At 45.2% G+C, this 27,844-nt stretch overlaps 1 long non-coding RNA gene across 1 annotated transcript in view; it reads left to right on the top strand.

Annotated features, from left to right (window-relative positions):
• The window catches only part of LOC135064830 (uncharacterized), a 236,777-nt gene extending 214,331 nt beyond the window's left edge, over positions 1-22,446 (top strand). Inside the window, exon 3 of the long non-coding RNA XR_010251637.1 lies at positions 22,167-22,446. This is a non-coding gene — a long non-coding RNA (uncharacterized LOC135064830). The remainder of the gene's footprint in view (positions 1-22,166) is intronic.
• Positions 22,447-27,844: the final 5,398 nt, after the last annotated feature.

The following is a 27,844-nucleotide window of genomic DNA, read 5'->3' as shown; positions in this document are numbered from 1 at the left end:
GGATGACGATCGACTCCCAGCAGCAACAACAGCAGCGCCAGCAGCAGTAGGCGTTACACTCAAGGATGCATCGGAGGAATCCCAGGCAGGAGAGGACTCGTCAGACTTGACAGTGACATGGCCTGCAGGACTATTGGCTTTCCTGGGTAAGGAGGAAATTGACACTGAGGGAGTTGGTGGTGTGGTTTGCAGGAGCTTGGTTACAAGAGGAAGGGATTTAGTGGTCAGTGGACTGCTTCCGCTGTCACCCAAAGTTTTTGAACTTGTCATTGACTTATGATGAATGCGCTGCAGGTGACGTATAAGGGAGGATGTTCCGAGGTGGTTAACGTCCTTACCCCTACTTATTACAGCTTGACAAAGGCAACACACGGCTTGACACCTGTTGTCCGCATTTGTGTTGAAATAATTCCACACCGAAGAGCTGATTTTTTTTGTATTTTGACCAGGCATGTCAATCGCCATATTCCTCCAACGGACAACAGGTGTCTCCCCGGGTGCCTGACTTAAACAAACCACCTCACCATCAGAATCCTCCTTGTCAATTTCCTCCCCAGCGCCAGCAACACCCATAACCTCATCCTGGTGTACTTCAACAGTGACATCTTCAATTTGACTATCAGGAACTGGACTGCGGGTGCTCCTTCCAGCACTTGCAGGGGGCGTGCAAATGGTGGAAGGCGCAAGCTCTTCCCGTCCAGTGTTGGGAAGGTCAGGCATCGCAACCGACACAATTGGACTCTCCTTGGGGATTTGTGATTTAGAAGAATGCAAAGTTCTTTGCTGTGCTTTTGCCAGCTTGTCTTTTCTTTTTTCTAGCGAGAGGATGAGTGCTTCCATCCTCATGTGAAGCTGAACCACTAGCCATGAACATAGGCCAGGGCCTCAGCCGTTCCTTGCCACTCCGTGTCGTAAATGGCATATTGGCAAGTTTACGCTTCTCCTCAGACGCTTTTAATTTTGATTTTTGGGTCATTTTACTGAACTTTTGTGTTTTGGATTTCACATGCTCTCTACTATGACATTGGGCATCGGCCTTGGCAGACGACGTTGATGGCATTTCATCGTCTCGGCCATGACTAGTGGCAGCAGCTTCAGCACGAGGTGGAAGTGGATCTTGATCTTTCCCTATTTTAACCTCCACATTTTTGTTCTCCATTTTTTAATGTGTGGAATTATATGCCAGTATCAATAGCAATGGCCTACTACTATATTTACTGCGCACAACTAAAATGCACCACAGGTAGATGGATAGTATACTTAATGGATGATGAGTGACGACACAGAGGTAGGTACAGCAGTGGCCTACCGCACTGCTATAAGTATATATATAGTATACTGGTGGACACTGTCAGCAAACTGCAAAACTAAAATGCACCACAGGTAGATGGATAGTATACTTAATGGATGACGAGTGACGACACAGAGGTAGGTACAGCAGTGGCCTACCGTACTGCTATATATAGTATACTGGTGGACACTGTCATCAAACTGCAAAACTAAAATGCACCACAGGTAGATGGATAGTATACTTAATGGATGACGAGTGACGACACAGAGGTAGGTACAGCAGTGGCCTACCGTACTGCTCTAAGTATATATATATAGTATACTGGTGGACACTATCAGCAAACTGCAAAACTAAAATGCACCACAGGTAGATGGATAGTATACTTAATGAATGACGAGTGACGACACAGAGGTAGGTACAGCAGTGGCCTACCGTACTGCTATAAGTATATATATAGTATACTGGTGGACACTGTCAGCAAACTGCAAAACTAAAATGCACCACAGGTAGATGGATAGTATACTTAATGGATGACGAGTGACGACACAGAGGTAGGTACAGCAGTGGCCTACCGTACTGCTAAAAGTATATATATAGTATACTGGTGGACACTGTCAGCAAACTAAAAAACTAAAATGCACCACAGGTAGATGGATAGTATACTTAATGGATGACGAGTGATGACACAGAGGTAGGTACAGCAGTGGCCTACCGTACTGCTATAAGTATATATATAGTATACTGGTGGACACTGTCAGCAAACTGCAAAACTAAAATGCACCACAGGTAGATGGATAGTATACTTAATAGATGACGAGTGACGACACAGAGGTAGGTACAGCAGTGGCCTACCGTACTGCTATATATAGTATACTGGTGGACACTGTCAGCAAACTGCAAAACTAAAATGCACCACAGGTAGATGGATAGTATACTTAATGGATGACGAGTGACGACACAGAGGTAGGTACAGCAGTGGCCTACCGTACTGCTATAAGTATATATATATAGTATACTGGTGGACACTGTCAGCAAACTGCAAAACTAAAATGCACCACAGGTATAGAATGTAGATGGATAGTATACTTAATGGATGACGAGTGACGACACAGAGGTAGGTACAGCAGTGGCCTACCGTACTGCTATAAGTATATATATATAGTATACTGGTGGACATTGTCAGCAAACTGCAAAACTAAAATGCACCACAGGTATAGAATGTAGATGGATAGTATACTTAATGGATGACGAGTGACGACACATAGGTAGGTACAGCAGTGGCCTACCGTACTGCTATAAGTATATATATAGTATACTGGTGGACACTGTCAGCAAACTGGAAAACTAAAATTCACCACAGGTAGATGGATAGTATACTTAATGGATGACGATTGACAACACAGAGGTAGGTACAGTAGTGGCCTACTGTACTGCTATAAGTAAATATATATAGTATACTGGTGGACACTGTCAGCAAACTGCAAAACTAAAATGCACCACAGGTATAGAATGTAGATGGATAGTATACTTAATGGATGATGAGTGACGACACAGAGGTAGGTACAGCAGTGGCCTACCATACTGCTGTAAGTATATATATATATAGTATACTGGTGGACACTGTCAGCAAACTGCAAAACTAAAATGCACCACAGGTAGATGGATAGTATACTTAATGGATGACGAGTGACGACACAGAGGTAGGTACAGCAGTGGCCTACCATACTGCTATAAGTATATATATATATATAGTATACTGGTGGACACTGTCAGCAAACTGCAAAACTAAAATGCACCACAGGTATAGAATGTAGATGGATAGTATACTTAATGGATGACGAGTGACGACATAGAGGTAGGTACAGCAGTGGCCTACCGTACTGCTATAAGTATATATATAGTATACTGGTGGACACTGTCAGCAAACTGCAAAACTAAAATGCACCACAGGTAGATGGATAGTATACTTAATGGATGACGAGTGAAGACACAGAGGTAGGTACAGCAGTGGCCTACCGTACTGCTATAAGTATATATATATAGTATACTGGTGGACACTGTCAGCAAACTGCAAAACTAAAATGCACCACAGGTAGATGGATAGTATACTTAATGGATGACGAGTGACGACACAGAGGTAGGTACAGCAGTGGCCTACCGTACTGCTAAAAGTATATATATAGTATACTGGTGGACACTGTCAGCAAACTGCAAAACTAAAATGCACCACAGGTAGATGGATAGTATACTTAATGGATGACGAGTGACGATACAGAGGTAGGTACAGCAGTGGCCTACCGTACTGCTATAAGTATATATATAGTATACTGGTGGACACTGTCAGCAAACTGCAAAACTAAAATGCACCACAGGTAGATGGATAGTATACTTAATGGATGACGAGTGACGACACAGAGGTAGGTACAGCAGTGGCCTACCGTACTGCTATATATAGTATACTGGTGGACACTGTCATCAAACTGCAAAACTAAAATGCACCACAGGTAGATGGATAGTATACTTAATGGATGACGAGTGACGACACAGAGGTAGGTACAGCAGTGGCCTACCGTACTGCTCTAAGTATATATATATAGTATACTGGTGGACACTATCAGCAAACTGCAAAACTAAAATGCACCACAGGTAGATGGATAGTATACTTAATGAATGACGAGTGACGACACAGAGGTAGGTACAGCAGTGGCCTACCGTACTGCTATAAGTATATATATAGTATACTGGTGGACACTGTCAGCAAACTGCAAAACTAAAATGCACCACAGGTAGATGGATAGTATACTTAATGGATGACGAGTGACGACACAGAGGTAGGTACAGCAGTGGCCTACCGTACTGCTAAAAGTATATATATAGTATACTGGTGGACACTGTCAGCAAACTAAAAAACTAAAATGCACCACAGGTAGATGGATAGTATACTTAATGGATGACGAGTGATGACACAGAGGTAGGTACAGCAGTGGCCTACCGTACTGCTATAAGTATATATATAGTATACTGGTGGACACTGTCAGCAAACTGCAAAACTAAAATGCACCACAGGTAGATGGATAGTATACTTAATAGATGACGAGTGACGACACAGAGGTAGGTACAGCAGTGGCCTACCGTACTGCTATATATAGTATACTGGTGGACACTGTCAGCAAACTGCAAAACTAAAATGCACCACAGGTAGATGGATAGTATACTTAATGGATGACGAGTGACGACACAGAGGTAGGTACAGCAGTGGCCTACCGTACTGCTATAAGTATATATATATAGTATACTGGTGGACACTGTCAGCAAACTGCAAAACTAAAATGCACCACAGGTATAGAATGTAGATGGATAGTATACTTAATGGATGACGAGTGACGACACAGAGGTAGGTACAGCAGTGGCCTACCGTACTGCTATAAGTATATATATATAGTATACTGGTGGACATTGTCAGCAAACTGCAAAACTAAAATGCACCACAGGTATAGAATGTAGATGGATAGTATACTTAATGGATGACGAGTGACGACACATAGGTAGGTACAGCAGTGGCCTACCGTACTGCTATAAGTATATATATAGTATACTGGTGGACACTGTCAGCAAACTGGAAAACTAAAATTCACCACAGGTAGATGGATAGTATACTTAATGGATGACGATTGACAACACAGAGGTAGGTACAGTAGTGGCCTACTGTACTGCTATAAGTAAATATATATAGTATACTGGTGGACACTGTCAGCAAACTGCAAAACTAAAATGCACCACAGGTATAGAATGTAGATGGATAGTATACTTAATGGATGATGAGTGACGACACAGAGGTAGGTACAGCAGTGGCCTACCATACTGCTGTAAGTATATATATATATAGTATACTGGTGGACACTGTCAGCAAACTGCAAAACTAAAATGCACCACAGGTAGATGGATAGTATACTTAATGGATGACGAGTGACGACACAGAGGTAGGTACAGCAGTGGCCTACCATACTGCTATAAGTATATATATATATATAGTATACTGGTGGACACTGTCAGCAAACTGCAAAACTAAAATGCACCACAGGTATAGAATGTAGATGGATAGTATACTTAATGGATGACGAGTGACGACATAGAGGTAGGTACAGCAGTGGCCTACCGTACTGCTATAAGTATATATATAGTATACTGGTGGACACTGTCAGCAAACTGCAAAACTAAAATGCACCACAGGTAGATGGATAGTATACTTAATGGATGACGAGTGAAGACACAGAGGTAGGTACAGCAGTGGCCTACCGTACTGCTATAAGTATATATATAGTATACTGGTGGACACTGTCAGCAAACTGCAAAACTAAAATGCACCACAGGTAGATGGATAGTATACTTAATGGATGACGAGTGACGACACAGAGGTAGGTACAGCAGTGGCCTACCGTACTGCTAAAAGTATATATATAGTATACTGGTGGACACTGTCAGCAAACTGCAAAACTAAAATGCACCACAGGTAGATGGATAGTATACTTAATGGATGACGAGTGACGATACAGAGGTAGGTACAGCAGTGGCCTACCGTACTGCTATAAGTATATATATAGTATACTGGTGGACACTGTCAGCAAACTGCAAAACTAAAATGCACCACAGGTAGATGGATAGTATACTTAATGGATGACGAGTGACGACACAGAGGTAGGTACAGCAGTGGCCTACCGTACTGCTATATATAGTATACTGGTGGACACTGTCAGCAAACTGCAAAACTAAAATGCACCACAGGTAGATGGATAGTATACTTAATGGATGACAAGTGACGACACAGAGGTAGGTACAGCAGTGGCCTACCGTACTGCTATAAGTATATATATATATAGTATACTGGTGGACACTGTCAGCAAACTGCAAAACTAAAATCCACCACAGGTAGATGGATAGTATACTTAATGGATGACGAGTGACGACACAGAGGTAGGTACAGCAGTGGCCTACCGTACTGCTATAATTATATATATATAGTATACTGGTGGACACTGTCAGCAAACTGCAAAACTAAAATGCACCACAGGTATAGAATGTAGATGGATAGTTTACTTAATGGATGACGAGTGACGACACAGAGGTAGGTACAGCAGTGGCCTACCGTACTGCTATAAGTATATATATATAGTATACTGGTGGACACTGTCAGCAAACTGCAAAACTAAAATGCACCACAGGTATAGAATGTAGATGGATAGTATACTTAATGGATGACGAGTGACGACACAGAGGTAGGTACAGCAGTGGCCTACCGTACTGCTATAAGTATATATATATAGTATACTGGTGGACATTGTCAGCAAACTGCAAAACTAAAATACACCACAGGTATAGAATGTAGATGGATAGTATACTTAATGGATGACGAGTTATGACACAGAGGTAGGTACAGCAGTGGCCTACCGTACTGCTATAAGTATATATATATATAGTATACTGGTGGACACTTTCAGCAAACTGCAAAACTAAAATGCACCACAGGTATAGAATGTAGATGGACAGTATACTTAATGGATGATGAGTGACGACACATAGGTAGGTACAGCAGTGGCCTACCGTACTGCTATAAGTATATATATAGTATACTGGTGGACACTGTCAGCAAACTGGAAAACTAAAATGCACCACAGGTAGATGGATAGTATACTTAATGGATGACGATTGACAACACAGAGGTAGGTACAGCAGTGGCCTACCGTACTGCTATAAGTATATATATATATAGTATACTGGTGGACACTGTCAGCAAACTGCAAAACTAAAATGCACCACAGGTATAGAATGTAGATGGATAGTATACTTAATGGATGATGAGTGACGACACAGAGGTAGGTACAGCAGTGGCCTACCATACTGCTATAAGTATATATATATAGTATACTGGTGGACACTGTCAGCAAACTGCAAAACTAAAATGCACCACAGGTATAGAATGTAGATGGATAGTATACTTAATGGATGACGAGTGACGACACAGAGGTAGGTACAGCAGTGGCCTACCGTACTGCTATAAGTATATATATATATAGTATACTGGTGGACACTGTCAGCAAACTTGAAAACTAAAATGCACCACAGGTATAGAATGTAGATGGATAGTATACTTAATGGATGATGAGTGACGACACAGAGGTAGGTACAGCAGTGGCCTACCGTACTGCTATAAGTATATATATATAGTATACTGGTGGACTCTGTCAGCAAACTGCAAAACTAAAATGCACCACAGGTATAGAATGTAGATGGATAGAATACTTAATGGATGACGAGTGACGACATAGAGGTAGGTACAGCAGTGGCCTACCGTACTGCTATAAGTATATATATAGTATACTGGTGGACACTGTCAGCAAACTGCAAAACTAAAATGCACCACAGGTAGATGGATAGTATACTTAATGGATGACGAGTGATGACACAGAGGTAGGTACAGCAGTGGCCTACCGTACTGCTCTAAGTATATATATATAGTATACTGGTGGACACTGTCAGCAAACTGCAAAACTAAAATGCACCACAGGTAGATGGATAGTATACTTAATGGATGACGAGTGACGACACAGAGGTAGGTACAGCAGTGGCCTACCGTACTGCTAAAAGTATATATATAGTATACTGGTGAACACTGTCAGCAAACTGCAAAACTAAAATGCACCACAGGTAGATGGATAGTATACTTAATGGATGACGAGTGACGACACAGAGGTAGGTACAGCAGTGGCCTACCGTACTGCTATAAGTATATATATAGTATACTGGTGGACACTGTCAGCAAACTGCAAAACTAAAATGCACCACAGGTAGATGGATAGTATACTTAATGGATGACGAGTGACGACACAGAGGTAGGTACAGCAGTGGCCTACCGTACTGCTATATATAGTATACTGGTGGACACTGTCAGCAAACTGCAAAACTAAAATGCACCACAGGTAGATGGATAGTATACTTAATGGATGACGAGTGACGACACAGAGGTAGGTACAGCAGTGGCCTACCGTACTGCTATAAGTATATATATATATATAGTATACTGGTGGACACTGTCAGCAAACTGCAAAACTAAAATCCACCACAGGTAGATGGATAGTATACTTAATGGATGACGAGTGACGACACAGAGGTAGGTACAGCAGTGGCCTACCGTACTGCTATAATTATATATATATAGTATACTGGTGGACACTGTCAGCAAACTGCAAAACTAAAATGCACCACAGGTATAGAATGTAGATGGATAGTTTACTTAATGGATGACGAGTGACGACACAGAGGTAGGTACAGCAGTGGCCTACCGTACTGCTATAAGTATATATATATATAGTATACTGGTGGACACTGTCAGCAAACTGCAAAACTAAAATGCACCACAGGTATAGAATGTAGATGGATAGTATACTTAATGGATGACGAGTGACGACACAGAGGTAGGTACAGCAGTGGCCTACCGTACTGCTATAAGTATATATATATAGTATACTGGTGGACATTGTCAGCAAACTGCAAAACTAAAATGCACCACAGGTATAGAATGTAGATGGATAGTATACTTAATGGATGACGAGTGATGACACAGAGGTAGGTACAGCAGTGGCCTACCGTACTGCTATAAGTATATATATATATAGTATACTGGTGGACACTGTCAGCAAACTGCAAAACTAAAATGCACCACAGGTATAGAATGTAGATGGATAGTATACTTAATGGATGACGAGTGACGACACATAGGTAGGTACAGCAGTGGCCTACCGTACTGCTATAAGTATATATATAGTATACTGGTGGACACTGTCAGCAAACTGGAAAACTAAAATGCACCACAGGTAGATGGATAGTATACTTAATGGATTACGATTGACAACACAGAGGTAGGTACAGTAGTGGCCTACCGTACTGCTATAAGTATATATATATAGTATACTGGTGGACACTGTCAGCAAACTGCAAAACTAAAATGCACCACAGGTATAGAATGTAGATGGATAGTATACTTAATGGATGATGAGTGACGACACAGAGGTAGGTACAGCAGTGGCCTACCATACTGCTGTAAGTATATATATATAGTATACTGGTGGACACTGTCAGCAAACTGCAAAACTAAAATGCACCACAGGTATAGAATGTAGATGGATAGTATACTTAATGGATGACGAGTGACGACACAGAGGTAGGTACAGCAGTGGCCTACCGTACTGCTATATGTATATATATATAGTATACTGGTGGACACTGTCAGCAAACTGCAAAACTAAAATGCACCACAGGTATAGAATGTAGATGGATAGTATACTTAATGGATGATGAGTGACGACACAGAGGTAGGTACAGCAGTGGCCTACCGTACTGCTATAAGTATATATATATAGTATACTGGTGGACACTGTCAGCAAACTGCAAAACTAAAATGCACCACAGGTATAGAATGTAGATGGATAGTATACTTAATGGATGACGAGTGACGACATAGAGGTAGGTACAGCAGTGGCCTACCGTACTGCTATAAGTATATATATATAGTATACTGGTGGACACTGTCAGCAAACTGCAAAACTAAAATGCACCACAGGTAGATGGATAGTATACTTAATGGATGACGAGTGATGACACAGAGGTAGGTACAGCAGTGGCCTACCGTACTGCTCTAAGTATATATATATAGTATACTGGTGGACACTGTCAGCAAACTGCAAAACTAAAATGCACCACAGGTAGATGGATAGTATACTTAATGGATGACGAGTGACGACACAGAGGTAGGTACAGCAGTGGCCTACCGTACTGCTATAAGTATATATATAGTATACTGGTGGACACTGTCAGCAAACTGCAAAACTAAAATGCACCACAGGTAGATGGATAGTATACTTAATGGATGACGAGTGACGACACAGATGTAGGTACAGCAGTGGCCTACCGTACTGCTATATATAGTATACTGGTGGACACTGTCAGCAAACTGCAAAACTAAAATGCACCACAGGTATAGAATTAGAATGTAGATGGATAGTATACTTAATGGATGACAAGTGACGACACAGAGGTAGGTACAGCAGTGGCCTACCGTACTGCTATAAGTATATATATAGTATACTGGTGGACACTGTCAGCAAACTGCAAAACTAAAATGCACCACAGGTATAGAATGTAGATGGATAGTATACTTAATGGATGACGACACAGAGGTAGGTACAGCAGTGCACTCTGCACTGTACACCTCCTATATAATATTAATTATACAGGTGGTCCCCAGTCCCCACAATAAAGCAGCACACTGAGCACAGATATGGAGTGTTTTTCAGGCAGACAACGTATACTGGTGGTCACTGTCAGCAAAACTCTGCACTGTACTCCTGCTATAGCTGCTCCTCAGTCCCCACAATTAAGCAGTGTGAGCACTCAGCACAGATATATTATGCAGCACACTGAGCACAGATATGGTATGGAGCGTTTTTTTCAGGCAGAGAACGGATTAAAAAAACTGGTGGTCACTTATCAGCAAAACTCTGCACTGTCCTCCTAACAGCTGCTCCCCAATCCTCCCCACAAATAAGAAATAAACCAATCAACTTCTACAATAAACGGAGAGGACGCCAGCCACGTCCTCTCCCTATCATCTCCAATGCACGAGTGAAAATGGCGGCGACGCGCGGCTGCTTATATAGAATCCGAATCTCGCGAGAATCCGACAGCGGGATGATGACGTTCGGGCGCGCTCGGGTTAGCTGAGCAAGGCGGGAAGGTTCTAACCTGCCTCGGACCCGTGTAAAAAAGGTGAAGTTCGGGGGGGTTCGGTTTCCGAGAAACCGAACCCGCTCATCACTAATATTGACCATTAATAATTTGAATTGGTCCTGGACCACCAACCCAGGGCACCCCTGCAAGTGTCCCGAGGCACCCCAGGGAGCCACGGCACACAGTTTGGGAACCTCTGCCCTAGGTAATGTACTGGTTTGCTCTTCCTCTACCCCTGCTGCTGGAAAAAAAAATACCATAAAAAATTGTTAGTATAAACCAGCACCTCAAAACCAAAGGGGCCTTAGGCAGGAGCCTAGATTGGCTGATGGATAATCCAGCTACTGTTTGATGGGGTGTAGTACGGTATGCCGGTGGTAGGGCTCCCGGCGACCAGCATACCGGCGCCAGGAGCCCGTCCGCCGGCACACCGACAGTGTGGCGAGCGCAAATGAGCCCCTTGCGGGCTCGCTGCGCTCGGCACGTTGCGCTCGCCACGCTGTGCAGTGTGGCGAGCGCAAATAAGCCCCTTGCGGGCTCGATGCGCTCGGCACGTTGCGCTCGCCACACTGTGGGCACGGTGGTGCGCTAAGCGCACCACGCTATTTTATTCTCCCTCCAGGGGGGTCGTGGACCCCCAGAGGGAGAATAAGTGTCGGTATGCCTGCTGTCGGGATCCCAGCGCCGGTATACTGTGCGCCGGGATCCTGACAGCCGGCATACTGAAGACCACCCGTTTGATGCAATACCCTTTGTTCTGTACTCAACAGTGAAGCTATTTAAATTAGAAGCCAGGCCTCCTGACTCTTCTTGTTGCTGTTGATAAAACGTATTTGTATTATTTTTTTTTTCTTTTTTCTATTGTCTGGGGCTATCGTTGGTTTCATTGTCATATTCCATTAGTTGACTGTGGAACAAGGGTTATAATGAAGTGGAATTCTCTTTGTAATAGTAGTTGCATTATTCATCCTGTTTGAGCAGCTTGTTTACAGCTAGAGGGATAGATAACGTGTTACCAGGATTTCTCTGATGTTCTCTGTAAGGAACCTGCAGGAACATAAACACACAGGGCTTAATTCAGATATCTACGTAAAACCGATGGTTTACATACAAGTCTGATGGTTATGGGATTGTGATATCGCTCACCCCACCATCTCTCTGTTACCTAGCGACTGTGCAATTCCTTACAATCATAGATTAGACCCACAAGTTGTATACTTGACCCAGATATCAAAATTCCCTGTTTTGTTTACATGAATGACTATGTTATTGATTATTAAGGGTAGATGTGCGCGGTTCCCAGAGTTTTGGTCCATCGTTTTATGGTTTTGGCAAAACCATCCTCAAGAGTTTTGGTTTGGATTCGGATTTTGGCTTGGTTAAGAATCGATTCAAAAAATGATAATCATTAATAAAAACAGCTAAAATAATTTTTGCAATCCAATACCCAAAATTCGGATTTAAAATCCAAATTCCGAGCCGCAGGAAGATCCAGACTGGGACTTGGTTTGGATCGGATCTCCTCAGGAGATCACGATCGGTTTTTGGGTCTGTTTGAATCCACAAAATTCTGGTGGATTCGAATTTCTGGAGAACCGAACCGCACTTCTCTAAGTAAGGGATAAACAAAATTACTTTTAGCAGCAAAATCTCCTTCTTATAATAACAAAATAGTTTAATCAGATTAAGCGCACAAGGGCCCTCATTCCGAGTTGTGTAACATTTGTGGGCTACATGCAAAAGCAGACAGTGTTTACCCTGCACAGAAAAATATAAATGGATTTGCTCCCCTTGCATGGCAACGCGGTTCGTTCCAGACGCAAAGTTTCTTGCTTTTTTTTTGCGTCACAGTCAGGCCCATACTACGGTTATTATCATAGCTTATTAACTACTGCCGGCATTCGTCAACCCAAACTTTTTATGAACATGCTGATAATGTAATGCCCATGAGCCGGCATTGTGGCTCACATGCACTAGGGGTCACTATCGAAGAGGGATTCTTTGAATCCCTCTCCAGGACACCAAAAGTTGGGAGGTATGCAGTAGTACTTCACTATGTGTTACGGATTCAGTATGATTTACAGGTATGTCCACATCCCGACAGCCGCATCCCGCCCACCAGAATGCCGACAGCGGGGTAAGCGCAAAGAGTCCTCTTGCAGGCTCGCTGGGTTTACCACAGGATATATTCCCACTCTATGATTGTCGTGGACACCCACAAGTGGGAATAGTCCTGTTATGCCGGGATTCCGGCTAGCGTTATTGTTGGCTGTCGGGACTCCGTGGTCGGCAAATTGAACGTATCCCTGTGTTACAAGTACAACATGCCTTTTACATGATGCGTTTCAAAAGGATGCAGTTAAAATACCGTCTGTTGGGATCTCGGCGTTCAGGAGACCGACGCCAGAATCCCAACAGCCGGCGGATGGAATCCCGACCTCCGCAGGGCATTTCCACTTGGTTGGTGGGTTTACGCCACCAACCGAGTGGCAAGCGAAGAAAGCCACCAGGCCAGAAGCGCGCTGAGCGCAGTGAGTCTGCCTTGCTACCGGGATTCCAACAGAAATACCGTAGATATAAATACTGTAGAGAAAATGTGGGACAGTTTGCAATTGTATCTTGCCTGGTTTAACTCACTTGATCAAGCCTTGCAGCCAGAGGGTGGAACGTGGCTGATCAAAGTTCAGTAAGGGCATGCTCCCGCACACGCAATTCATGCAGACAATTACATACATACAGTATGTACCTTTTAGCACCTGCATATACACCCTGACGATGTATATTATGCATCTTGAGATGTTTAAGGCTCTGCATATGGGCAGAAATACACTATTTTTGTGCATGCCTATTTTCTTTGAGTCATTTGTACCCATTTTGCTCCCATCTCTGCACCTGCCCTATTAGATCAGTATATACCCACCTTGAGGTATATAGGGCCTAATTCAGAGTTGATCGTAGCCGTGCAAAATTTTGCATGGCTACGATTAGAAACTCAGACATGCGGAATGCATCGCACAGCGGCGATGCTTTTGTACTTGACCAGTAGCTCCCTACCTGCGCAGCTCCTGCGTGCTGGCAGGGAGCTACCCGTCGCTGTCCGGGTCGTAGCAGCTGCATGTGAAATCACGCAGCCGCCGTGGCCAGCCCCCCGCACGGTCCGGCATGCCTACGTTGTCCGGACCGCGCGCCCAAAACGGCGGCCAAATTCCGCCGGCCCGCCCCCCCCCCCGCCCAGCGACCGCCTCTGCCTGTCCAATCAGGCAGAGGCGATCGCTGGGCTGAGATGGCCATCGGCTGTCTGGCATGCGTCGACGCACTGCTGTGCAGGCTCGTGCGCAGTTCAGACCTGATCGGCTGCTGTGCGAAAACGCTCAGCAGCGATCAGGTCTGAATTAGGCCCATAGATACCTAGTAGAACCATTATTTGCTTTTTATTATTTCAATTCCAGTTTTGCTCCAGATAATTGCAGTAAAGATATCCCAATATCCCTCTGCCTTTACTACGTTTATTACCACTGGTTCAATATTAATGTAAGACTACGTCAATGAATAATATATACGATACATGTAGGTTTACTGGCTGAGGAGAATGCGGTATGTGTCTCAGGGGCAGATGTATTAAGCCTGGAGAAGTGATAAACCAGTGATAAGTGCAAGGTGATAACGCACCAGCCAATCAGCTCCAATATGTAAATTGACAGTTAGGAGCTGACTGGCTGATGCGTTATCACCTTGAACTTATCACTGGTTTATCACTTCTCCCAGCTTAATACTACCCCTTTTCCACTAGCTCCTTAAAACACGGGTAAATGCGCGGGGGTGCGCATTTACCTGTGTTTTTCCCTAGTGGAAACGGATCCCCCGGCAAATTCCCGGATCAAGTGATCCGGGAACCTACCTGGGTAGCAAGCCGGGTTGAACACGTGTTCAACCCGGTTAGCTGTCTAGTGTGAACGGGAGCCGTGTCGAGGCAACACGGCTCCCGTTCACAGTGTATAGGGAGGGCGGCGCTGGGAGATCATGTGATCTCCCAGCGCCGCCCCTGCCGCGTCACTAGTCACGTCACCAACCCGGCAATATACCAGGTTGGTGAGCGCTGCTGAAAGGGGGCTGTAGCACAGGTCGCAGCAGTGTCAGGTGACACGGCTGCGAACCGTGCTTATAGTGGAAAAGGGGTATACATCTGCCCCTCAGTCCTCTGTAACAGTTGCAGGAAGTTTGGCACCTGACCCGCAGATTAGCCGAGATCTGTAATAAAGTGTTGTCTGATCAAGGTGCAGTCAGATAACAGATTACTTCTTCGGCCCAATCAATCACAGGATGGGCTGGAAAATCAATTTATAAAGCCAGGAGTGGGGGGAAACAGCACAAAATCACACAGAATACAGATTACAACTAGAATATGTAGAAAAAGGTGTAAAGATTGCGTACAGACAGAATCAGGGTTATTTTAATGTACGCGTCCTAAGTTCACTGAATCAGATAATGGGAGTAAATGAAATATTTGTAAACATAAGAAATTGTAAAATAGTTGTTCTCTACTTAAAAGCGATCTTACGAGATCTCAGTGTATTCCATCTGCTACATCTTTAAAAGTATTAAGTGAGTTGGGTATGCTAACCCGGTAGTCGGGATGTCGGCGGTCACATGACCGACACCAGCATCCCAACATTGAAGATACCACCAATGGAAGGGTATTTTTACCTCCTCCCCCACTTCCCTACCCTTACCCTCCACGGGTGGCAGCTAGGGCTAACCCTCAGGGCATGGTGGCTAGGGCCAAACCCCCGCAGGTGCCTAACTCTAACAGCCCCTTGTGCCTAACCTTAACTCCCCCCACCCCCCTTCCTAACATTAACATACTCCTTGATACTTACCCTTATAGAGGGATCAGTGATGTGGTGTAGGGTACAGAGGGATCAGTGATGTAGTGTAGGGTACAGAGGGATCAGTGATATAGTGTAGGGTACAGAGGGGACAGTGATGCAGTGTAGAGTACAGGGAGGTCAATATAGAGTAAGTATAGAGGGGTCAGTATAGAGGCGTCAGTATGTAGTATAGGGTACAGAGGGATCAGGAATGTAGTGTAGGGTACAGAGGAATAAGTGATGTAGGGTAGGGTACAGAGGGGTCAGTGATGTTGTGCAAGGTACAGTGGGGGTCAGTGATGTAGTGTAGGGTACAGAGGGGGTCAGTATAGAGGGTCATGGATGTAGTGTAGGGCACAGAGGGATCAGTTATGTGGTGTAGGGTACAGAGGGATCAGTGATGTAGTGTAGGGTACAGAGGGGTCAGTGATGTAGTGTAGGGTACAGAGGGGTCTGTGATGTAACATAGGGTACAGAAGAGTCAGTGATGTAGTGTAGGGTACAGGGGGGTCAGTATAGAGGGTCAGGGATGTAGTGTAGGGTACAGAGTGGTCAGTGATGTTGTGTGGGGTACAGGGGGATCAGTGATGTAGTGTAGAGTACAGAGGGGTCAGTGATGTAACATAGGGTACAGAAGAGTCAGTGATGTAGTGTAGGGTACAGGGGGGACAGTGATGCAGTGTAGGGTACAGAGGGGTCAGTGATGTAACATAGGGTACAGAAGAGTTAGTGATGTAGTGTAGGGTACAGGAGGGTTATTACAGAGGGATAAGTGATGTAGTGTAGGGCACAAAGGGGTCAGTGATGTTGTGTAGGGTACAGGGGGGTCAGTGATGTAGTGTAGGGTACTGGGTGGTCAGTATAGAGAGTCAGTGATGTAGTGTATGGTATAGAGGGATCAGTGGTGTAGGGTACGGAGGGGTCAGTGATGTTGTGTAGGGTACAGGGGGGTCAGTGATGTAACATAGGTACATAAGAGTCAGTGATGTAGTGTAGGGTACAGGGGGGTCAGTATAGAGGGATCAGTGATATACTGTAGTGTAGGGTACAGAGGGGTCAGTGATGTAGTGTAGAGTACAGGGGGGTCAGTATAGAGGGTCAGTGATGTACTGTAGGGTACAGAGGGATCAGTGATGTAGTGTAGGGTAAAGAGGGATCAGTGATGTAGTGTCGGGTACAGAGGGGTCAGTGATGTAACATAGGGTACACAGGGGTTAGTGATGTAGTGTAGGATACACAGGGTCAGTGATGTTACATAGGGTACAGAATGGTCAGTGATGTAGTGTAGGGTACAGGGGGATCAGTGATGTGTAGGGTACAGAGGGATCAGTGATGTAGTGTAGGGTACAGAGGGGTCAGTTATGTAGTGTAGGGTACAGAAGAGTCAGTGACGTAGTGTAGGGTACAGGGGGGTCAATATACAGGGTCAGGGATGTAGTGTAAGGTACAGAGTTATCTGGGATGTTGTGTAGGGTACAGGGGCATCAGTGATGTAGTGTAGGGTATAGAGGGGTCAGTATAGAGGGTCAGTGATGTAGTGTAGGGAATAGAGGGATCAGTGACGTAGTGTAGGGTACAGAGGGGTCAGTGATGTAGTGTAGGGTACAGGTGGGTCAGTGATGCAGTGTAGGGTACAGAGGGGTCAGTGATGTAACATAGGGTACAGAAGAGTCATTGATGTAGTGTAGGGTACAGGAGGGTTATTATAGAGGGATCAGTGATGTAGTGTAGGGTACAAAGGGGTCAGTGATGTAGTGTAGGGTACTGGGTGGTCAGTATAGAGGGATCAGTGATGTAGTGTATGGTATAGAGGGATTAGTGATGTAGTGTAGGGTAAAGAGGGGTCAGTGATGTTGTGTAGGGTACAGAGGGTCAGTGATGTAACATAGGGTACAGAAGAGTCAGTGATGTAGTGTAGGGTACAGGGGGGTCAGTATAGAGGGATCAGTGATATAGTGTAGGGTACAGAGGGGTCAGTGATGTTGTATAGGATACAGAGGAGTCAGTGACGTAGTGTAGGATACAGGGGTGACAGTACAGAGGGTCCGTGATGTATTGTAGGGTACAGAGGGATCAGTGATGTAGTGTCGGGTACATATGGGTCAGTGATGTAACATAGGGTACATATGGGTCAGTGATGTAGTGTAGAATACACAGAGTCAGTGATGTAACATAGGGTACAGAATGGTCAGTGATGTAGTGTAGGGTACAAAGGGGTCAGTGATGTAACATAGGGTACAGAAGAATCAGTGATGTAGTGTAAGGTACAGGGGGGTCAGTGATGTTGTGTAGGGTACAGAGGGATCAGTGATGTAGTGTAGGGTACAGAGGGATCAGTGATATAGAGTAGGGTACAGAGGGGACAGTGATGCAGTGTAGAGTACAGGGAGGTCAATATAGAGTAAGTATAGAGGGGTCAGTATAGAGGCGTCAGTATGTAGTATAGGGTACAGAGGGATCAGGAATGTAGTGTAGGGTACAGAGGAATAAGTGATGTAGGGTAGGGTACAGAGGGGTCAGTGATGTTGTGCAAGGTACAGAGGGGGTCAGTGATGTAGTGTAGGGTACAGAGGGGGTCAGTATAGAGGGTCATGGATGTAGTGTAGGGCACAGAGGGATCAGTTATGTGGTGTAGGGTACAGAGGGATCAGTGATGTAGTGTAGGGTACAGAGGGGTCAGTGATGTAGTGTAGGGTACAGAGGGGTCAGTGATGTAACATAGGGTACAGAAGAGTCAGTGATGTAGTGTAGGGTACAGGGGGGTCAGTATAGAGGGTCAGGGATGTAGTGTAGGGTACAGAGTGGTCAGTGATGTTGTGTGGGGTACAGGGGGATCAGTGATGTAGTGTAGAGTACAGAGGGGTCAGTGATGTAACATAGGGTACAGAAGAGTCAGTGATGTAGTGTAGGGTACAGGGGGGACAGTGATGCAGTGTAGGGTACAGAGGGGTCAGTGATGTAACATAGGGTACAGAAGAGTTAGTGATGTAGTGTAGGGTACAGGAGGGTTATTATAGAGGGATAAGTGATGTAGTGTAGGGCACAAAGGGGTCAGTGATGTTGTGTAGGGTACAGGGGGGTCAGTGATGTAGTGTAGGGTACTGGGTGGTCAGTATAGAGAGTCAGTGATGTAGTGTATGGTATAGAGCATAGGTCTTCAACCTGTGGCCCTCCAGCTGCTGCGGAACTACACATCCCAGCATGCCCTGCCTCAGTTTTACCATGCCTTAATAGCAAAAATGTGGCAGGGCATGGTGGGATGTGTAGTTCCGCAGCCGCTGGAGGGCCACAGGTTGAAGACCCATGGTATAGAGGGATCAGTGGTGTAGGGTACGGAGGGGTCAGTGATGTTGTGTAGAGTACAGGGGGGTCAGTGATGTAACATAGGTACATAAGAGTCAGTGATGTAGTGTAGGGTACAGGGGGGTCAGTATAGAGGGATCAGTGATATACTGTAGTGTAGGGTACAGAGGGGTCAGTGATGTAGTGTAGAGTACAGGGGGGTCAGAATAGAGGGTCAGTGATGTACTGTAGGGTACAGAGGGATCAGTGATGTAGTGTAGGGTAAAGAGGGATCAGTGATGTAGTGTCGGGTACAGAGGGGTCAGTGATGTAACATAGGGTACACAGGGGTTAGTGATGTAGTGTAGGATACACAGGGTCAGTGATGTTACATAGGGTACAGAATGGTCAGTGATGTAGTGTAGGGTACAGGGGGATCAGTGATGTGTAGGGTACAGAGGGATCAGTGATGTAGTGTAGGGTACAGAGGGGTCAGTGATGTAGTGTAGGGTACAGAAGAGTCAGTGACGTAGTGTAGGGTACAGGGGGGTCAATATACAGGGTCAGGGATGTAGTGTAAGGTACAGAGTTATCTGGGATGTTGTGTAGGGTACAGGGGCATCAGTGATGTAGTGTAGGGTATAGAGGGTCAGTGATGTAGTGTAGGGAATAGAGGGATCAGTGATGTAGTGTAGGGTACAGAGCGGTCAGTGATGTAGTGTAGGGTACAGGTGGGTCAGTGATGCAGTGTAGGGTACAGAGGGGTCAGTGATGTAACATAGGGTACAGAAGAGTCATTGATGTAGTGTAGGGTACAGGAGGGTTATTATAGAGGGATCAGTGATGTAGTGTAGGGTACAAAGGGGTCAGTGATGTAGTGTAGGGTACTGGGTGGTCAGTATAGAGGGATCAGTGATGTAGTGTATGTTATAGAGGGATTAGTGATGTAGTGTAGGGTACAGAGGGGTCAGTGATGTTGTGTAGGGTACAGAGGGTCAGTGATGTAACATAGGGTACAGAAGAGTCAGTGATGTAGTGTAGGGTACAGGGGGGGGTCAGTATAGAGGGATCAGTGATATAGTGTAGGGTACAGAGGGGTCAGTGATGTTGTATAGGATACAGAGGAGTCAGTGACGTAGTGTAGGATACAGGGGTGACAGTACAGAGGGTCAGTGATGTATTGTAGGGTACAGAGGGATCAGTGATGTAGTGTCGGGTACATATGGGTCAGTGATGTAACATAGGGTACATATGGGTCAGTGATGTAGTGTAGAATACACAGAGTTAGTGATGTAACATAGGGTACAGAATGGTCAGTGATGTAGTGTAGGGTACAAAGGGGTCAGTGATGTAACATAGGGTACTGAAGAATCAGTGATGTAGTGTAAGGTACAGGGGGGTCAGTGATGTTGTGTAGGGTACAGAGAGATGTGATGTAGTGTAGGGTTAAGAGGGCTCAGTGATGTAGTGTAGGGTACAGAAGAGTCAGTGATGTAGTGTAGAGTACAGGTGGGTCGTTATAGAGGGTAAGGGATGTATTGTAGGGTACAGAAGTGTCAGTGATGTAGTGTAGGGTACAGAAGTTTCAGTGACGTAGTGTAGGGTACAGGGGTGTCAGTATAGAGGGTCAGTGATGTAGTGTAGGGTATAGAGGGGTCAGTGATGTAGTGTAAGTGTAGGGTATAGAGGGGTCAGTGATGCAGTGTAGGGTATAGAGGGGTCAGTGATGTACTGTAGGGTACAGAAGTGTTAGTGATGTAGTGTAGGGTACATAGGGGTCAGTGATGTAGTGTAGGGTATAGAGGGGTCAGTGATGTACTGTAGGGTACAGAAGAGTCAGTGATGTAGTGTAGGGTACGTAGGGGTCAGTAATTAACATAGGGTACAGAAGAGTCAGTGATGTAGTGTACGGTACAGAGGGGTCAGTGATGTAGTGTAGTGTACAGAAGAGTCAGTGATGTAGTGTAGGGTACAGAAGAGTCAGTGATGTAGTATAGGGTACAGGGGGGTCAGTGATATCATGTAGGGTACAGAGGGGTCAGTGATGTAACTTAGGGTACAGAAGAGTCAGTGATGTAATATAGGGTACAGGAGGGTCAGTGATGTAATGTAGGGTACATAAGTGTCAGTGATGTAGTGTAGGGTACAGGGGGGTTAGTGATGTAGTGTAGGGTATAGAGCGGTCAGTGATGTAGTTTAGGGTATAGAGGGGTCAGTGATGTAGTGTAGGGTACAGAGGGATCAGTGATGTAGTGTAGGGTATAGAAGTGTCAGTGATGTAGTGTAGGGTATAGAGGGGTCAGCGATGTAGTGTAGGGTATACAGGGGTCAGTGATGTAGTGTAGGGTACAGAGGTGTCAATGGTGTAGTGTAATGTTCAATATAGAGGGTCAGTGATTTAGTGTAGGGTACAGAAGGGTCAGTGAGGTAACATAGGGTACAGAAGAGTCAGTGATTCAGTGTAGGGTACAAGGGGCTCAGTAAAGATGTAGGATGTATTGTAGGGTACAGGAGTGTCAGTGATGTAGTTTAAGATACAGAGGGATCAGTGATGTAGTGTAGGGTACAGGAGGGTCAGTGTAGAGGGTCAGAGATGTAGTGTATGGTACAAATGTGTCAGTGATGTAATGTAGGGTACAGAGGGTTCAGTGATGTAGTGTAGGGTACAGAGGGGTCAGTGATGTAGTGTAGGGTGTAGGGTACAGAGGGGTCAGTATAAAGAGGTCAGTGATGTAGGGTACATAGAGATAATTAATGTAATGTAGGGTACAAAGGTGTCAGTTATGTAGTGTAGGGTACAGAGGGGTCAGAATAGAGGGGTCAGTGATGTGATGTGATGTGATGTACAGTACATCACTGAACTTTCTGCATTATTATTTTATTGGACTGCATTTTTGCGAGGCATTGGTGACTGTCTTACTCTTTTATTGTCTTTTTTCCTCTAGGCCTCACCTCACAGAAAATATTGACCATATGTTTGCCAGTGCCTACCACAATCAGTCAATCAATCAATCAATCAATCAATCAATCTATTTTTGATTCTTCTTTTACTGTCTTTTTGCTGCTAGGCCTCACAGAGAAAACTTCATTCACATCACTATCTTCCCTAGTGGACCATACAGTTACCAATGCCTACCACAATCAATCAATCAATCAATCAATCAGTCTATTTTTGATTCTTCTTTTATTGTTGGCATAATAAATATGAGTGCGGTGATCCGCCGCTGGGAGTTATCATTTGCAAAAAAATAAAAAAGGAATTGCTCTTTGTAATTGCACAACTTGTGTATGTTGAGTTCATCAATATGGATAACGTAGACCATACAGTTGCCTACAATAATCAATCAATCAATCAATCTTTTTTTAATTCTTCTTTTATTGTCTTTTTTATTGCTAGGCCTCACATCACTGTCCCTTAGCTCACTCAGCCAGCTAGCTCGGTGCAACCTTCTGTCTTAAACTGGATGAAAACAATATTTTGAGCTGTGAGCTGGTTAAAATTGACTGGAAATGACTGGAAATTAAATGTTATTGGGGTTAATTATACTCTAGGAACAAAAAAGCCCAAATTATGTGATGTTAGCCATTTATGTTAGAGATGTGCACCGGAAATTTTTCGGGTTTTGTGTTTTGGTTTTGGATTCGGTTCCGCGGCCGTGTTTTGGATTCGGACGTGTTTTGGCAAAACCTCCCTTGAAATTTTTTTGTCGGATTCGGGTGTGTTTTGGATTTGGGTGTTTTTTTTCAAAAACCCCTCAAAAACTGCTTAAATCCCAGAATTTGGGGGTAATTTTGATCCTATAGTATTAATAACCTCAATAACCATAATTTCCACTCATTTCCAGTCTATTCTGAACACCTCACAGCTCACAATACTATTTTTAGTCCTAAAATAGCAACAAGGTCACTGGATGACTAAGCTAAGCGACCCAAATGGCCGACACAAACACCTGTCCCATCTAGGAGTGGCACTGCAGTGTCAGACAGGATGGCACTTAAAAAAATTGGCCCCAAACATTACATGATGCAAAGAGAAGAGAAAAAGAGGTGCACTGTGGTCGCTGGACGGCTAAGCTAAGCGACACAAACACCTCAATATCACAGGAATTATTCATTCTAATCAATGGTATTATTGGTCCAAATCACTGGAAGAAAATGACAAAATCACAGGAATCATTCGTTCTAATCAATGGTATTATTGGTCCAAATCACTGGAAGAAAATGACAAAATCACTGGAATTATTCGTAAACATTTGTAGAAAGTCGCTGCTTTCTGATTACAGAAATGCTCAGATATTCCTGCGAATCCACAATCCCTTCCCAGAGGAAAAAGAAATTGAGAAACCGTTGTTTGAGAACGTTTGTTCTAGAGATGAGCGCCTGAAATTTTTCGGGTTTTGTGTTTTGGTTTTGGGTTCGGTTCCGCGGCCGTGTTTTGGGTTCGAACGCGTTTTGGCAAAACCTCACCGAATTTTTTTTGTCGGATTCGGGTGTGTTTTGGATTCGGGTGTTTTTTTCAAAAAACACTAAAAAACAGCTTAAATCATAGAATTTGGGGGTCATTTTGATCCCAAAGTATTATTAACCTCAAAAACCATAATTTACACTCATTTTCAGTCTATTCTGAATACCTCACACCTCACAATATTATTTTTAGTCCTAAAATTTGCACCGAGGTCGCTGTGTGAGTAAGATAAGCGACCCTAGTGGCCGACACAAACACCGGGCCCATCTAGGAGTGGCACTGCAGTGTCACGCAGGATGTCCCTTCCAAAAAACCCTCCCCAAACAGCACATGACGCAAAGAAAAAAAGAGGCGCAATGAGGTAGCTGTGTGAGTAAGATTAGCGACCCTAGTGGCCGACACAAACACCGGGCCCATCTAGGAGTGGCACTGCAGTGTCACGCAGGATGGCCCTTCCAAAAAACCCTCCCCAAACAGCACATGACGTAAAGAAAAAAAGAGGCGCAATGAGGTAGCTGTGTGAGTAAGATTAGCGACCCTAGTGGCCGACACAAACACCGGGCCCATCTAGGAGTGGCACTGCAGTGTCACGCAGGATGTCCCTTCCAAAAAACCCTCCCCAAACAGCACATGACGCAAAGAAAAAAAGAGGCGCAATGAGGTAGCTGTGTGAGTAAGATTAGCGACCCTAGTGGCCGACACAAACACCGGGCCCATCTAGGAGTGGCACTGCAGTGTCACGCAGGATGTCCCTTCCAAAAAACCCTCCCCAAACAGCACATGACGCAAAGAAAAAAAGAGGCGCAATGAGGTAGCTGACTGTGTGAGTAAGATTAGCGAACCTAGTGGCCGACACAAACACCGGGCCCATTTAGGAGTGGCACTGCAGTGTCACGCAGGATGTCCCTTCCAAACCCCCCCCCCCCAATCAGCACATGATGCAAAGAAAAAGAAAAGAAAAAAGAGGTGCAAGATGGAATTGTCCTTGGGCCCTCCCACCCACCCTTATGTTGTATAAACAAAACAGGACATGCACACTTTAACCAACCCATCCTTTCAGTGACAGGGTCTGCCACACGACTGTGACGGATATGACGGGTTGGTTTGGACCCCCCCAAAAAAAGAAGCAATTAATCTCTCCTTGCACAAACTGGCTCTACAGAGGCAAGATGTCCACCTCATCATCACCCTCCGATATATCACCGTGTACATCCCCCTCCTCACAGATTATCAATTCGTCCCCACTGGAATCCACCATCTCAGCTCCCTGTGTACTTTGTGGAGGCAATTGCTGCTGGTCAATGTCTCCGCGGAGGAATTGATTATAATTCATTTTAATGAACATCATCTTCTCCACATTTTCTGGATGTAACCTCGTACGCCGATTGCTGACAAGGTGAGCGGCGGCACTAAACACTCTTTCGGAGTACACACTTGTGGGAGGGCAACTTAGGTAGAATAAAGCCAGTTTGTGCAAGGGCCTCCAAATTGCCCCTTTTTCCTGCCAGTATAAGTACGGACTGTGTGACGTGCCTACTTGGATGCGGTCACTCATATAATCCTCCACCATTCTATCAATGTTGAGAGAATCATATGCAGTGACAGTAGACGACATGTCCGTAATCGTTGTCAGGTCCTTCAGTCCGGACCAGATGTCAGCATCAGCAGTCGCTCCAGACTGCCCTGCATCACCGCCAGCGGGTGGGCTCGGAATTCTGAGCCTTTTCCTCGCACCCCCAGTTGCGGGAGAATGTGAAGGAGGAGATGTTGACAGGTCGCGTTCCGCTTGACTTGACAATTTTGTCACCAGCAGGTCTTTCAACCCCAGCAGACTTGTGTCTGCCGGAAAGAGAGATCCAAGGTAGGCTTTAAATCTAGGATCGAGCACGGTGGCCAAAATGTAGTGCTCTGATTTCAACAGATTGACCACCCGTGAAACCTTGTTAAGCGAATTAAGGGCTCCATCCACAAGTCCCACATGCCTAGCGGAATCGCTCCGTGTTAGCTCCTCCTTCAATGTCTCCAGCTTCTTCTGCAAAAGCCTGATGAGGGGAATGACCTGACTCAGGCTGGCAGTGTCTGAACTGACTTCACGTGTGGCAAGTTCAAAGGGCATCAGAACCTTGCACAACGTTGAAATCATTCTCCACTGCGCTTGAGACAGGTGCATTCCACCTACTATATCGTGCTCAATTGTATAGGCTTGAATGGCCTTTTGCTGCTCCTCCAACCTCTGAAGCATATAGAGGGTTGAATTCCACCTCGTTACCACTTCTTGCTTCAGATGATGGCAGGGCAGGTTCAGTAGTTTTTGGTGGTGCTCCAGTCTTCTGTACGTGGTGCCTGTACGCCGAAAGTGTCCCGCAATTTTTCTGGCCACCGACAGCATCTCTTGCACGCCCCTGTCGTTTTTTAAAAAATTCTGCACCACCAAATTCAAGGTATGTGCAAAACATGGGACGTGCTGGAATTTGCCCATATTTAATGCACACACAATATTGCTGGCGTTGTCCGATGCCACAAATCCACAGGAGAGTCCAATTGGGGTAAGCCATTCCGCGATGATCTTCCTCAGTTGCCGTAAGAGGTTTTCAGCTGTGTGCGTATTCTGGAAAGCGGTGATACAAAGCGTAGCCTGCCTAGGAAAGAGTTGGCGTTTGCGAGATGCTGCTACTGGTGCCGCCGCTGCTGTTCTTGCGGCGGGAGTCCATACATCTACCCAGTGGGCTGTCACAGTCATATAGTCCTGACCCTGCCCTGCTCCACTTGTCCACATGTCCGTGGTTAAGTGGACATTGGGTACAACTGCATTTTTTAAGACACTGGTGAGTCTTTTTCTGACGTCCGTGTACATTCTCGGTATCGCCTGCCTAGAGAAGTGGAACCTAGATGGTATTTGGTAACGGGGGCACACTGCCTCAATAAATTGTCTAGTTCCCTGTGAACTAACGGCGGATACCGGACGCACGTCTAACACCAACATAGTTGTCAAGGCCTCAGTTATCCGCTTTGCAGCAGGATGACTGCTGTGATATTTCATCTTCCTCGCAAAGGACTGTTGAACAGTCAATTGCTTACTGGAAGTAGTACAAGTGGGCTTACGACTTCCCCTCTGGGATGACCATCGACTCCCAGCAGCAACAACAGCAGCGCCAGCAGCAGTAGGCGTTACACGCAAGGATGCATCGGAGGAATCCCAGGCAGGAGAGGAATCGTCAGAATTGCCAGTGACATGGCCTGCAGGACTATTGGCATTCCTGGGGAAGGAGGAAATTGACACTGAGGGAGTTGGTGGGGTGGTTTGCGTGAGCTTGGTTACAAGAGGAAGGGATTTACTGGTCAGTGGACTGCTTCCGCTGTCACCCAAAGTTTTTGAACTTGTCACTGACTTATTATGAATGCGCTGCAGGTGACGTATAAGGGAGGATGTTCCGAGGTGGTTAACGTCCTTACCCCTACTTATTACAGCTTGACAAAGGGAACACACGGCTTGACACCTGTTGTCCGCATTTCTGGTGAAATACCTCCACACCGAAGAGCTGATTTTTTTGGTATTTTCACCTGGCATGTCAACGGCCATATTCCTCCCACGGACAACAGGTGTCTCCCCGGGTGCCTGACTTAAACAAACCACCTCACCATCAGAATCCTCCTGGTCAATTTCCTCCCCAGCGCCAGCAACACCCATATCCTCCTCATCCTGGTGTACTTCAACACTGACATCTTCAATCTGACTATCAGGAACTGGACTGCGGGTGCTCCTTCCAGCACTTGCAGGGGGCGTGCAAATGGTGGAAGGCGCATGCTCTTCACGTCCAGTGTTGGGAAGGTCAGGCATCGCAACCGACACAATTGGACTCTCCTTGTGGATTTGGGATTTCGAAGAATGCACAGTTCTTTGCTGTGCTGCTTTTGCCAGCTTGAGTCTTTTCATTTTTCTAGCGAGAGGCTGAGTGCTTCCATCATCATGTGAAGCTGAACCACTAGCCATGAACATAGGCCAGGGCCTCAGCCGTTCCTTTCCACTCCGTGTCGTAAATGGCATATTGGCAAGTTTACGCTTCTCCTCCGACAATTTTATTTTAGGTTTTGGAGTCCTTTTTTTTCTGATATTTGGTGTTTTGGATTTGACATGCTCTGTACTATGACATTGGGCAT

Source organism: Pseudophryne corroboree, chromosome 1, assembly GCF_028390025.1.
Source record: "Pseudophryne corroboree isolate aPseCor3 chromosome 1, aPseCor3.hap2, whole genome shotgun sequence".
Classification (NCBI taxonomy): Eukaryota; Metazoa; Chordata; class Amphibia; order Anura; family Myobatrachidae; genus Pseudophryne; species Pseudophryne corroboree.
Note: the sequence above shows the minus strand (reverse complement) of the source record. Positions and strands in the feature narration are given on the sequence as shown.